We start from the raw sequence: 14323 nt of genomic DNA, 5'->3' as shown, positions 1-14323 counted from the left end.
AGCCAGTACAGGTCTCTCCAGAGCGTCTACCCTGCTGTCTTGAGATGCAGTAATTCATCCCTCCCCGATTTCCATCTACCAGTTATAGGCCTTTTAGGCTGAAAGCTTATTTGGGCAAAACCATCATGCTGTAGACCAAATGACCGCATCCCGATTTATCTTGCAGCAGCTTATCATATGTGATACTTAAGAAATGCAAGTGCAGGAGGTGCATACCACCAGTTGCCTGCATTTGTGATCGCAGTTTAAAGGAACATAGCGACCATCAGTCTAGCCACTCCAAGAAAATGGGGGCAACATGCCCCATTTCCAAAAATGCTGGTTGCCCCCTCCCCTTGAATGCCTCTGCTTGTCAAGTTTTTCTGCGCAGTGATCACAGGGCCCATCTTGGAAATGCGTAGAACAGGTCCTGCACACAACCCAAACATCTGGCATAATGCGGGTTGGATCATTTATGCGATCCAAACTGAATTAACCCCATTGGCTGCAGCATTAGCGTATCTTCTTAATTCAGTTGTATCTCCCTTTGAATCAAGCCCAAAGTTATCTACTTATAAGGAGTCCTGTACTGAAATAAATTTCTTGAGATGATCATTTACTTGACATTGACATTGCATTGAGTAATTATTTTGTATTTACTAAGTATTCTAAGCCTGACTCAAACCTGACTGCGCTATAATATAACAGTTATTATTATACAGTATTATACTGTTTATAGCAAGTCTAGATTATGAAAATATTTTTAAAACTGAATACATAATTTACAAGAAATAGAATTATTTTGGACCTAGCCATTATTTTTTATTATCATCCATCTATGGTCAACATAACGTACCATCTACTGTACACTGCCACAATACTAGGGAGAATGGGCAAACGGTTAGGGCAGTAGTTATGTCGTACTGTGAATACCAGGGCCCTCCTGTACTGGGAGTATATACATTTTGTGTCACTAATACTATGGATTGGTTTAAATGTCCAATGGTACTTAGTGATACTGAGGATCCAATGTTTCCTCACCGTTGATAGTTGTCTTGTGTGCAAGTGTTTCTTTTGATTTGGTTGTCCAGTAAACTGATACCTCTTTCACATTGCTATGCCCTGCCGGACCCGGGATCTTACATTGCACTGGTTCTCTGGGGATCAGCTGCCAGTCTATGTACTGTATGCCAAGAGGTGGTTTAGTGATACCCAATTATAGGTGCAAGTGCAATACAATGATTGTGATCCATGTGGACTACAGCTGGTAATGGTAAAGTGTGCTGAGCGACGCCTTCAGATCGGGCCAAGAAATTTGGTGAAATCGGCCCAAATCACATGTGTACAGTATGAAATCATATGTGCTGCATGTAAGATAAATCTTCTGTGCAGCCATCAGCAGCACATTGTGGGTGCTTTTTAGCACCTGTGATGTATTGCATCTGATGTGGGGACGGAAAGGCGCAAAGAGCTGGGCAGGGGGATGCCGAAAGACGGGCGGAGGGAGCCAAACAAACATAAAAACATACAAATAAATTGGTGGCTGCTGATTTACTTAGAGAGCCTGCAGACAGGCTCCCTCCAGCCACTCCGCCTGTACTACTGTAGCTTCCCAGGAGTTGCAAGTGCCAAATCATATGTGAGCCCTACCCGGGAGCTGCCAGAATTACACTAACTGGTTGTCCATGTCGACGGATCCGATACGTAATGCCGGCGGTCGGAATCCCGACACTGGAATCCCGACCGCCGAAATCCCAACATGGGGGGGACGTGGATCGCCCCCCCTTGCGGGCTCGCTGCGCTCGCCACGCAGTGGGCCCGGTGCCTCGCTACGCTCGGCACGCTATTTTATTCTCCCTCTATGGGGGTCGTGGACACCCACGGAGGGAGAAAGTTTCGGGATTTCGGCGGTCAGGATTCCAGTGTCGGGATTCTGAACGCCGGGATCCCGACCGCCGGCAAATTGACCGCATCCCATGTCGACACCCATGAAAAACTCAACTTGACCTTTTCTTTTTTTTTAAACGTATATTTTATTAGAATAGCCAAAAGCAATTACATCAAAAAGGCCAGTACATTATAGAAATGTTTAAAAAAACAGCAGAACAAATAGACAAGTAGCAGGTCACCATATAATAACCTTACAAATATGGCTATTAGTTTTCCAAATTTTTACTTAACATAATAAAAAATTAAAAAAAGGATATTATATCTTTATCAGAGACATATGTCAACTTGACCTTTTCATGTATCGACAGTTTCCATGTAGACCAACAGTGGTCAATTTAATAATCTACATCCTAGTAAACAAAGTAATATTAAACATGCTTATAACCCAGAAGATACCACTGCAGTATCGCTTATTTAGCACGATACTTCTCTTCTCTATATTACAGCGAGTGTGGGGAGAAGGTCAGGTAATATCCTGCTCTTAGACTGAGTGTGCTTCGCTCCATAGCTAGCATTACACATTTGTGTCTTTCTCTAGTCTATGCATATATCTATGTGCTGCTGGTATACAGGAGTTCCCTCCTGAGCTCCTGCAGCAGCGCCAGTTGAAGAGCCGGCGCCGGACCCTGTTCGTATGATATGGCAAATAAAGTTTTTCCTCGTTTGAGAGGGATTGTGGGACTTGTAGTTCGGTATTACTTCCTGTATGGGCAGTAGCTGCTGCTGGGCTGTAGTCGTACTGTGACAGGCGGCAGAGTCTTCGGCTGCAGAAGGGGGACCGGCTGTTTATTTACTTCCCTTCCCGGAATACGGTTCGTGGACGAAAAGGCCGAAACAAGGCGTCAGCTGTGCTGTGTGAGAGGCCGGGCAGACGGGGGAGAGGTCCTACGGTCAGGTAGGTGGTGTGAGGACGTATGCTGACATGCTGTGGTCGCTGCATGTGTCATTGGGGTAGTCTATCTATCTATCTATCTATCTATCTATCTATCTATCTATCTATCTATCTATCTATCTATCGCTATAAGGATATGCATGCCAGGTTGTTATTGATACATCTTACCATCCTACTCCGGTATAGTGGACACATCACACTGCAGAGATGTCGTTGCCAGTGCTTATGTTTGGATGTAATTATCAAGGTAAAAGGTCGACATGATCAAAATGTTGACACAGTTAAAATGTCAATAAAAAAAAAATTGGGGGTCAGTCTTAATATTGTCTGTTGACATGACTGTAGAAATTGAGTCTGTCAACATTGTATACGTGTCCGCATTAAAGGGTCTAGCTGTCAAAAACATACTGATGATGTAATCTCTAAGCACCTGCTTTAAAGACACTTTACCCATGTGCAGTGTGAATGGTGCTGACCCAGGAATATTCCAGGTCTGCACTCCAGTGGAATTGGAGGTAAATCCTGGGTCTGTCCCAGATTGGGACATTGGTGTCCATGTATGATAGAGTGATAAGAGTGAAGAAGTTTCCCATGGCAATCTATTGGCAGATCTGTATAATTTTATAGTATGCAAATTATAAATGTTACTTCAATGCTGATTGGTTGCCATGGGTGGACTTCACTGGCTCACTTCTACTTTCTTATCACTGAAAGTACATTTATTGCGGTGTTCCAAATTCTGTGTTGGACTCAGAATTTTTAGGTAAAGCAATCCTGGCAAAGCATTCCTTTATACGCAAGTGTGCCTACAGTATCAGAATCATCTTTATTGGCCAGGTATACTTGGAATTTTTTGTGGTAACAGTGCAGCATCAATCAGGGAACACAAAGGGGGTGGGAAGAGAGGCATAAACATACATCACATACATTTCACATGTATCTAGAAAAGTTTGAGTTAGTATTTGGTATGTTCAATACGGTTTATGGCTGAATGTAAAAAGGATGCTATCTGGGCAATCCTTAATATTATTAATATATAGTTACATGCTATATAGTATGATAATAATGCTGTTATACAGTGGTGTGATGTGTCCTCACATCATACTTACCTGCTTTGGACTTCTCACTTCGGGGAAAATCGACACGTGGGTCTGAACCTCTGATATTATGAAGCGCTACCCCCTACCTCAGCAAAATGCTGCGATCTATGGGAGGGGGTGAAGCTAAAACAACAAGAACTGCATCTAATTAACCCTGCCCACCTGCGGATGCTTGTGATTATCTCTCGATCCTGCACTCTTCACTAGGATGCGAGCAGGATGTAGGACAGTGATGGCTAACCTTGACACTCCAGCTGTTGTTGAACTACACATCCCAGCATGCATGCCCTGCATCAGTTGTAGCATGGCTAAATAGTAAAACTCTAGCAGGGCATGCTGTGATGTGTAGTTCAACAACTTTGAAAACCCATGCAGTTCCTGGTCCCTGCCTGGGGTGTCGCTGTCTGCTGTGGTGTTTCTAGCACAGATCTGGTTTGCAAAGCAGTGCTGATATACATACCACACTATGCTAGAAGTACTACAGCAGACAGTGACACCCCAGGTAGGGAAGAGGAACTGCATGGGTTTTCAAAGATAGTGGTTGCTAGAATAAACACTACATTACATTGCCAGGTTGCACCATTACATGGTGTACCTAGCTTTACCCCCTTCATTACTCCACATGTTCTGTCTCACTCAATTAGCATAATGTCTGTTATAAAAATGCAATGAATATATACTAAAGTTGCTTTCATATTAGTTTGCTTTGTTTCTTATAGCAATTAGTTGTTAGATAATGTAGTTGTCTTATACCCCTTTCACACTGCAGCTATAACACGGTAAATTGCCGTTTTTTAACTGTTTCAAAACGGTTATAGCTGCAGTGTGAAAGTGCCAGTTTTAAATTACCGGTTCAAGTGAACCGGTAATTCAAAACGGTTAAAAAGAAGGGTCCTACACGGTTCAGACACGTTATTTCTGCAGTGTGAACGTGTCTGAACCGGTATTTTGTACCCTACACTGGACCCCCCCCCCCCTCCCCTAGTACCTGGCCAGCGGGATCTTGACCCCCCCCCTCGAACCAAGCGGGGTCCCCCATCTCCTGGAACCAGGCAGGCGTGGTCTCCACCCCCCCCTTCCCCCAGAGACGCAGGGTCTCTGTCTACCACACGCTCCCCAGGTACCTGGCAAGCGCGGCCCATTGCTTGGAAGGCAGCGGGTCCCTTATGTGGGCTGTGTGCGCGGACCCTGCTGCGGCAGGCAGACATGCGAGAGCGTGTGCTCCTGGTGACCCGGCGAGCCGCTACTCCTGCAGGCAGGTGAGCGGGGCTGCTGCTCGGGGAAGGGGAGGGAGGTAGGTGATGGCTGTGTGCGGCGAAATGGCGAGCCACTGCTCCTGCCATGATTGCACTGTGCGCTGCTGCTGGTGCTGGGGATGCTGCTGCAGGCGGGTGAGCGGGGCTGCTGTCCGGGGAAGGGGAGGGAGGTAGGTGATGGCTGTGTGCGGCGAAATGGCGAGCCGCTGCTCCTGCCATGATTGCACTGTGCGCTGCTGCCGATGCTGGGGATGCTGTTGCAAGCGGGTGAGCGGGGCTGCTGCCCAGGGAAGGGGAGGGAGGTAGGTGATGGCTGTGTGCGGCGAAATGGCGAGCCGCTGCTCCTGCCGTGATTGGACACAAAAAAAAAAGGAGCTTTTTCCAATCGCACAGGTAGCTGGATAGTTGTATATATTGCGTACCCCTTTATTTGATTTTATACTCTCTGAGTATTTATGTTGGGGTGTGCTGCCACTGAGACAGGAATTGAACACAATTTGAAGAGGAAAGAAAAGACTGTCATGAGTGTGGCGCACTCAAAATAGAGAATTGTTAGTCATAAAAAATAGCTTTTAATATTTATCTTTAAAATGGCGACATATAAAACACAACATACATGGGTAGAAATGGGGATAAGAGTAAAAAGGAAAAATAAAAGGAAATTTTTCCTGCTTAGTGAACCCCGCTATCCCTTAAATCACTGGTTGATCTTTATCGATTGATTATAGTGCACGTTTCGTATCTTTTATTATTCTCACTGTGGAGTAAGTACGTGCATGCACTAATATCACAATCCTTATTAGTTCGTGAGATATGTGAATCCCCTTGAAATTAAATCACATACCTAATAGATGCGTTTTTTCAAAATCTCCTAGTGTGTATCCAGTGTTTTACAATAAATTGGTTACACCCCTCATTTGTTGTGATATTTTTAAATAATGTTACTGCAGGTCTACACAGAAACCTCATCAACACAAGAATTGCCTTACTGTATACTGAGTGCGTTAAATCGCATTAAAGACGTATGGGTTTGTAGGTTCACACAATCCTCAATTATGTCAGGTATCCACATTCAGTGGATTATTTGTGTGACCTGATGTGTCTTTGGTGGGATCATCTGGTGTGTACATACAGGGGCAAATAAATTGGTTGAGGGTAGGTGTGACAATTTATCGCTTGTTAAATGAAGAACTGTCTTGTCTCTGCAGGCCTGTGGGGGAGCATATTAGAAAAAATGAGAAGTGGTGTATAAGCGATAGTCCAACCATACATGTTATGTATATACTATAGAGCAGGGTTCATTGCGTGCAATCGCCCGCTCCTATAGATAAGGGACACACAGCACTGGTATAAGTGCTTTTTTTAGGTTGCTGATATTGCCTAATGTATGTCAGTACAGAGCATGTATGTACTATAGAGCCAGGTTTGCTTATTTGCGATCACCCGCTACTATAGAAAAAGACACATAGCGCTGATATAAGTGCTTTATAGGCTGGAATTGCCTGGTGTGTGTCTATTAGTACAAATTGATACAGTGTCCTAATTGGTATGACTTTGTTGGTTTATAACACGGTGGTTTATAACAATAAATTGTTGCCAAATGTCTTCAAAAAGGACACATATATTTAGACATACAGCTTATACATTTTTCAAAGTAGAATCGCTCCTAGCAGTAAAAACTGCTATAGATTATACCCAGAGGGTACTTGTCCCAGATGTACTGAGGGCTAGTCAAGCTAAATCGCTTGGTGTGTACCTTCATACAATCTCAAATTGGATTGTTAGGTAATTATCATTTGTGTTAGGCAAATTTGTCACTCCAAAGATGACAGATATTATTTACAGGTCTGCAGTGAAGTTTTTCACAAGATAATGCGTTTATTTCACTTTGAGTGTAACACTCTGCTAGCGTGATGCATGGGGGTTGCTGCTTGTGTTACTGGTACAATCTACACCTAGGAGATATCCCGTTCAGTATATATAGGTCGGAGTTAGAGGGCAATCCTGCCGTGATTGCACTGTGCGCTGCTGCCGGTGCTGGGGATGCTGCTGCAGGCACGTGAGCGGGGCTTCTGCCCGGGGAAGGGGAGGGAGGTAGGTACCCGCTGAACCCGCTCTGCCTACTGCCGGCATTGTAGCTGTGTGCGCTGGCAAGTAGGGGGGGGGGGGGGGGGTTGTGCGCTTCCCAGTTCCAGGGGAGGGGGTATATTACTGCTTAATTACCGTTTTGTACCTTTCACAACGGGTGCAATGTGAAAGGTACAAAAACGGTAATTAACCAGTGATATACCGTTTACAACAGGCAATGTGAAGGGGGCTTGCTCTGACCCGGTTAAAGAAACGTTTAAAAAACCGTGTCAGAGCAGGTTGTGCAATGTGAAAGCAGTAAAAGATTGCTGCTTCTGGTGTTTGAAGTGTTATGGAAATGTGTTGCCCTGACAGTTTGTTTCTCTTTCTATAATAATGATATAATACTGTTGGCACATGCTTTTTTTTTTGTCCTATGATCTATTGTATGTAATGCTGCTTTCCCACTGCAGACCAGTTTAAAGTACTGGTAATCTTAAATGGTATTTAAAATAGTATTAGCATTCCCACTCCAGCAGATTACCGTTTTAAATACCATTTAAGTACCATTCCCATTGCAGTGAACCGTGTAAAATGTAGAGTGCCTAACCCCCCCCCCAGTGTAAAGAGTGCCTAATCCCTCCCCCCCCCCCCCCCCCCAAGTGTAAAGAGTGCCTAACCCCCTGTACCTGCCCTGTGCCCCCACCTCCCCTCCCCTTGTACTTACCTGCACAGGGATTCAGGGCAGTGGGGAGGCAGCGGGGGTCCATGCAGGGTCCATGCGGGGTCCAGGCAGTCCCAGTGCCTGATGAGAACTAGTAGTTCTCACTTTGCGCATATGTAATGAGTGCACGTGCATAATAATGAGCTGCTCATTTTATATGCGCATATGTAATGTGTGGCTCTTTATTATGCACGTGCACTCATTACACATGCACAAAGTGAGAACTACTAGGTCTCATCAGGCACTGGGACTGCCTGGAGGCTAAATAACGTTTAAGAGGCATTCCCACTGCCTCTTAAACGTTATTTTAACGTGTAGGACTCTGCTTTAAAAACAGGTTAAAATACCATTTAGCTTTAAACGGTATTTCAACTCTGGCACTTTCCCACTGCAGCCTTAAAACGGTAAATTGTGCTGAAAATCGGCAAGTTACCGTTTTTTAGCTGCAGTGGGAAAGGGGCATAAGTGAAATCCTAATCCAAACGTTTTTGATTTCCAAACTATTAGAAATCCAACGAAGGGATTTATTATTATTATTATTATTATTATTATTATTATTATTTTTTTTTTTTTCAGATCGGGATTCCTGACAGTTGGGATTACAACATTGGAGAAAGGTCCATCAGGATCCCAACTGTCAGGGAGTCATTCGGCAACCAGTGATAATGTCATAATCTCAGTAGTGTATGGCTACCTTAACTCTCTCTGCAAATGTTCCTTTTTCCCGCATGCGGTGCAACATGGTTTTGCCAATTAGAGAGATATTTTGCTTTGGAGCTCTATGCTGAATCTGGTCGCTAATATGAAAAGTGTTGATAAGACAGAGCAGTTAAAAGATGTTTTAATATAACTACAGTACATAACTGGAGTGCAGATCATTTTTTACTCACTCTCATGTATATATAATATACACAGTCACCTGGCATTATGCGGGTCTGATTTGTTCTATATTGTACTAATGTGTAGCAGTTTTTAAATATTAGCAAATTATTTGGTAAATAGACAAATCTATTTGGAAAATATACTGAAGGGCCATACACACGGGGCGATTTCAGCCTAATTTCTAAGCGATCTGACTAGATCACTTAGAAATGGAGCACGGATTGCTCTGTGTGTTCCCTGTAGCAATGTCGATGCCAGGACATGTAGTGCACTGATACCAAGAGGATGCTGGAACTAGCACTGAGACCAAATATGGCATACACTCTGATTTTGTCTATTTTTCTATTTGATTTCACGGTACTTGTGTATTATCACAGCGCCCACTAAGCAAATTGTTTACTGGGCGATTCTGCGTAAGAAAATCGCATCTCATGATTTCTCTATGTAATTTATTCACTGCCCGAGGGCGGTGCAGTGCGATATCGATATGCCATTTACTTTACTATACACTTCTATGAGATGCAATGAAATTCTAGGCACCCTCCCTACTATCCACGCCACTCCGAAGCGTGGCGAGTGCAGCGGAACGCGTCTTCCCGACCTTTTCATACCCCCACTATCCAAGTCGGCGTGGAGTTGATTCGATATAGTGTGGCGAGCGCAGCAAGTCACCGAGCCCGAAAGCGTGGCTAGCGGATGCGGAATACATGTCACGTTGCGCTCACCACGTTTCGGGCTCTGTGGCTCGATGCGCTCGCAACACTAAAGAAAATCAACTCCACGCCGACGTGGATAGTGGGGGTATGAAAAGGTTGGGAGGACGCGTTCCACCGCCCCCCCCCCCCCGTGTGGGTCTGACTGCGCTCGCCACGCTTCGGGGTTGCGTGGATAGTGGGGGGTGCCTACAATCTCATTGCATCTCATAGAAGTGTATAGTAAAGTAAATGGCATCGCACCCTATAAAATCGATTTAGCATTTCACCACCCGCGGGCAGAGAGCAGTGAATAAATTACATAGGGAAATCGCATCGCACGCATGCAATTTCCCTACCGTGCAGTACGTATGCAAGTAGGGCGCCGTTCTAATACACAAGTACCGATTTCGCTTATATAATCGACATCAAATTAAAAAAATAGACTGTGCAGTTAAAACTATATACTACAAATCTGTATTGCAACATGCTTACACCCCTTAAAGCAGTGCACACACGGCTGCGATAGGGGCTGATATCGTTGGAAATATGGTTGCTGGTGCGCGCTCCCGTTTTCAACCCCGTTCTAATCGCTGGTCGCAGGAGCTTGCTCCTGCGACCAGCTGATTACCTCTGCGGTACTGCCGGCAGAGGTTCCCTTTCATCAGCGACCATCTCCGGTCGCTGATGAAAAGGAGACCCTGAGCAATATATTGCTCAGCAATATATCTCCCCCGTGTGTAACCACCTTAAGACAGGTACACACTAGAGCACAGGTTCTCAAACTTGGTACTCATGGCACAACACAGTTCACATGCACAGTGAAATAATAAACTCTGCCTGTTTTTATTTTTTTTTTATTTTAAATATACCCATGATTAATGAGTACATCTGTGCACCTAGGTGACCTGGAAAACAGTGAACTGTGTGGGGTCCTGGGAACCATGTTTGAACCACTACATTAGAGGTATCTCTGCCCATTATTTAATTTCTAGCCAAATTGGAAAGACAATATTGTCCGGATCATTATTTATTACATAATTTGGTACATCATTCTGTAAAAACGTTATGTTGGCTGGCATATCATCCAAGTACACATTTCTACAGTGCAGTGGTTCCCAATCTCCTCCTTTTTTTTATATTTTCATCAAGGAGACATGTAGCATTAGAATTTATCCATGGCACACCTAGGCCAAAACAATACAAACTTTGAAAATATGATTAATGAAATAGGTTTTGTCATATGTCATCTTTAGGTTTAATTATGTATTAAGGGACACTATTTGCTTCTGTGTGTTCACATACTTTATGATTGGCAGCCACAGGCACTGGTACAGCCAAATTCTGGAAACAGTGATTTATCTAGAACTGGGGTATCCAACCCTAGTCCTCGAGAGCTACCAACAGTGCATGTTTTGCAGGTCTCCTCTTAGAATCACAAGTGAGCTAATTAGCTCCATCTGTGGATCTTTTAAAATGTGTCACTGATTAATGAGTGCAGCTGTGCAGCAGCTAGGTTGTCTGGAAAATGTGAACTGTTGGTAGCTCTCGAGGGCTAGGGTTGGCTACCACTGATCTAGAACATGGGTCTTCAAACTGTGGCCCTCCAGATGTTGTGGAACTACATATCCCAGCATGCCCTGACAGTTTTGGCATGCTCTTATAGGAAAAAATGTGGCAATGCATGTTGGGACATGTAGTTTTACAACATCTGGAGGGCCACAATTTGAAGACCCATGATCTAGAACATGCAGGATCATCAGTTGATGCATCGGGAGGGATTAAAATAGGGCGCTCTGGCTGCCGATTGGTAGCAGGAGCCGTGCAGAAAAACTGGACTTGTACTGGATGTATCAGCTGATCACAAGATGGCAGCACCCATGTCTCAGCTCCACAGTGCAAAGTACTACTGCATAACCTGCACTGCAGCACAGGTGGATGATGAGACGCGGCATCACTTGGTTCATAAACAGGTTTTGGAAGTCTCGTTTATGACAAAAAATACTGTATGGTCTCTGTGGGGCAGATTCGGTTTTGTCATAAACTTTCCCTCGAATACTATGAGGGTTAATCAGGCATGAAAACCCTGTTTGTGTTTTTTTGTGTCCCATAGAGGTGTGAACAAAACATTATATTTAAAGTGTGGTACAGAGATCAACATCACAATGTTGACATTGTGTATGTCGGTTTGTCAACCATGATATATTACATACCTGAGGTAATTATACCTAGCTGCAAACTAACCCTCATATTCTGAATATACACATTTCTTGCCATACTGTAGTACCATGTTATGTACACAGCCAGATGTCCTGCGCTGATAATTGAATGAAGCCATATCTATTCTGTTCATTGATAAACAAAGCTCACAAAACGACATACAATCCTCACTACTGGCTATAACGTCCTGCTAATTTTTTTTTTTGTGTGGACATTTGAGTATTCGTTGTTCCCACAAGTAAAAAGATACAACTTCACCTGTTCCTCACTAGCTCCATGCATATTTTATTGCACATTACAGAAATGACTCTGAAATTGTATTTTCAGTTATGTCTCTGGGGAATGTAGAAGCTCTTCTCATTAAAATGCTGAAATTTCACGGTTATAGACGGTCTGGGAGCATACGGTGTGTTGGTGCCAGCATCGAAGCATATTATTATTTTTTCTATATCAAGTCACACAGCTAACACCAATTCCCATCTTCACAGAACTACTCCACTTAATGTATCCATTAGGGAAATCCCTCACAGCCTCCATTAACCTTTACAGTAAGAGGAACCTTTCAAGAAAATTTCAGACACGCTGTGAATGACAATTTCCCTGTTAAGCAGCATTATGCCCTGAAGAAGCTACTCATATTGTATAACATGCAGTGGCGGCTGCTGCCCCTACCACACATTACAGGAGGGAGCCGGTCAGTACATATAAACATACATGTAATGTTGTATCTCTTACATATTTGTCGTCTGTTGTTTGTTTGTCTGGTATGCATGCCGACACTGTTGGACTGAATTGGACGAAACCAATGCAAGGTGGCTTGATTCGGTCCAGATTAGGTTCATGGCCACAAATACCCCAATCCCAGCCTTGTGCTCTTGGGGGCATTAAAGGGGGTTCGGCCACTACAAAAAGTGGGTCAGGGAAGCAAGATATGGCAAAGTTGCATAACAGGAGGAAAAGAGAACACGGGGTTTAAGAAAACATTTTTGGCTAGATCTGGGAGCCAACCACAGAGAGGTGTATGCTGGGCAGACCATGGGCATGGGGACATGTTCAGGGCCTTACACTGGATGGATTAGGATGAGACCTTCATAGAGGGATGACAAATCATCTAGGATGCCTAATGGAGTGGCCAAGACCTCTATCCCATGTCAAGTTTAGGTACGCCGGGCAGACCTTTCATCCGGGGCGCCTGTTCTTGGCATTCTACTAGATGTATTTAGATGGCAAATGGTCTGTGGTGCCTAACTGAGTGCTTGGGTTCCTGGTGCGATTTTCTGTTGGTGGGAGCCATGGGGAGCCTGTTCTGGGCCTGTCAGTGGGCAGTTTTAGGTGACATTTGGGTTGGGAAGCAAAATTGGGAGGTTTGGGAGTTCAGGTGAGCTACAATGCTTCTTAAATTAAATCAATCTCTGGGCAGAGTGTCATCTGATGCTGAAATAAAGAAAGAAAGATGCTACAGAAAGAAAATAGGCATTGTCCCTCAAAAACACATTGATCAAACAAAAAAAAGATTGCTGCTCAGAGAAAGACTTGGGATTATGGCTACAAGTGAAACCCCATCAACAAAAAATGGCACTAGACAGCCGCCTCCTGGGTCTGTTGGAAGAGCTGCCAAGCTTTAAGCTTGAGGACAAGAGGATAAAGTTCAAGTAAGGCTAATTGCACAACAAAACCTGAGCAATGTCTGGTACCTCTACTAGTGTAATATATGTGCTGGCTGCCTTACCTGAGGATCAGCAATGCCGCTGTGTTTCATTGACCTACCACAGCATGGACACAGTGTGCAGCTTGTCTATCTTTTATAAGACTGTCCACAGATTAATGGAACTAGCCAAAGTGACAAAATGATTTTCAAAATATTGTGTAAAATGACATTCAGGCTATGCGGGGGGAATATACAGTGACAGAAATCTTGGTCAAAAGTGCTCGCTAAACCACACGTTGGAAAGCATTTTTTAGGTAAATTGCTATTAGCTGGCCGAGTGAGGTGAAGCAGGCTGTAGCTGACTGCGTTTAAACTCTCTGGCTATCCGCCCCCTTCACCCATAATTAAATTCCCTCCAATGGGTATAAACTGAAATGCATTTCATGTTTAGACTCTGGTCCAATCCAAAAGATATCTCCTACAAATATTCCAAAATGTGGAAAAATCCACAGTGCTTTTGGTCCCAAGCATTTTAAATATGGGAGACTCAATAATTAGTATATATTGTTACAGTGTGTATACAAAAGATTTTAACACTAAAAAAGTTTACAAATACACCTTTTCCACTGCCACTAAAAAAAGAGTGTTTTTGTGATGATAACCTTGGTTGTGGATCAGTTTTGATCCAGTACCCTGGAATTGAATTCGGCTATCTTGCAGGGTTGGTCCCACGAGTCATCTGGCCAGACTCCAATTTACAGCATGAGGAGAACAGTGACTCACCTGGCTGCTTCCTGTAGTTACACTTTCTGGGGGTGGAGGCAGGACCAGAGTAGTCTACTGCTGCTGAAACTCCCGGGCCTCTTCTGCACATGTGTGCAGTGAAAACAGATTCCTAGATTGACGCTGCACT

General features: G+C 44.0%; 1 protein-coding gene across 1 annotated transcript in view; it reads left to right on the top strand.

Annotated features, from left to right (window-relative positions):
* Positions 1–2536: 2536 nt before the first annotated feature.
* Positions 2537–14323, top strand: part of MICU1 (mitochondrial calcium uptake 1) — a 235671-nt gene continuing 223884 nt past the window's right edge. Inside the window, exon 1 of the mRNA XM_083148442.1 lies at positions 2537–2824. The gene's annotated coding sequence lies outside the window, so the exon portion shown is untranslated. The remainder of the gene's footprint in view (positions 2825–14323) is intronic.

Source organism: Crinia signifera, chromosome 6, assembly GCF_055691185.1.
Source record: "Crinia signifera chromosome 6, ASM5569118v1, whole genome shotgun sequence".
NCBI lineage: Eukaryota > Metazoa > Chordata > Amphibia > Anura > Myobatrachidae > Crinia > Crinia signifera.
This window is presented reverse-complemented; position numbering and strand designations above follow the sequence as displayed.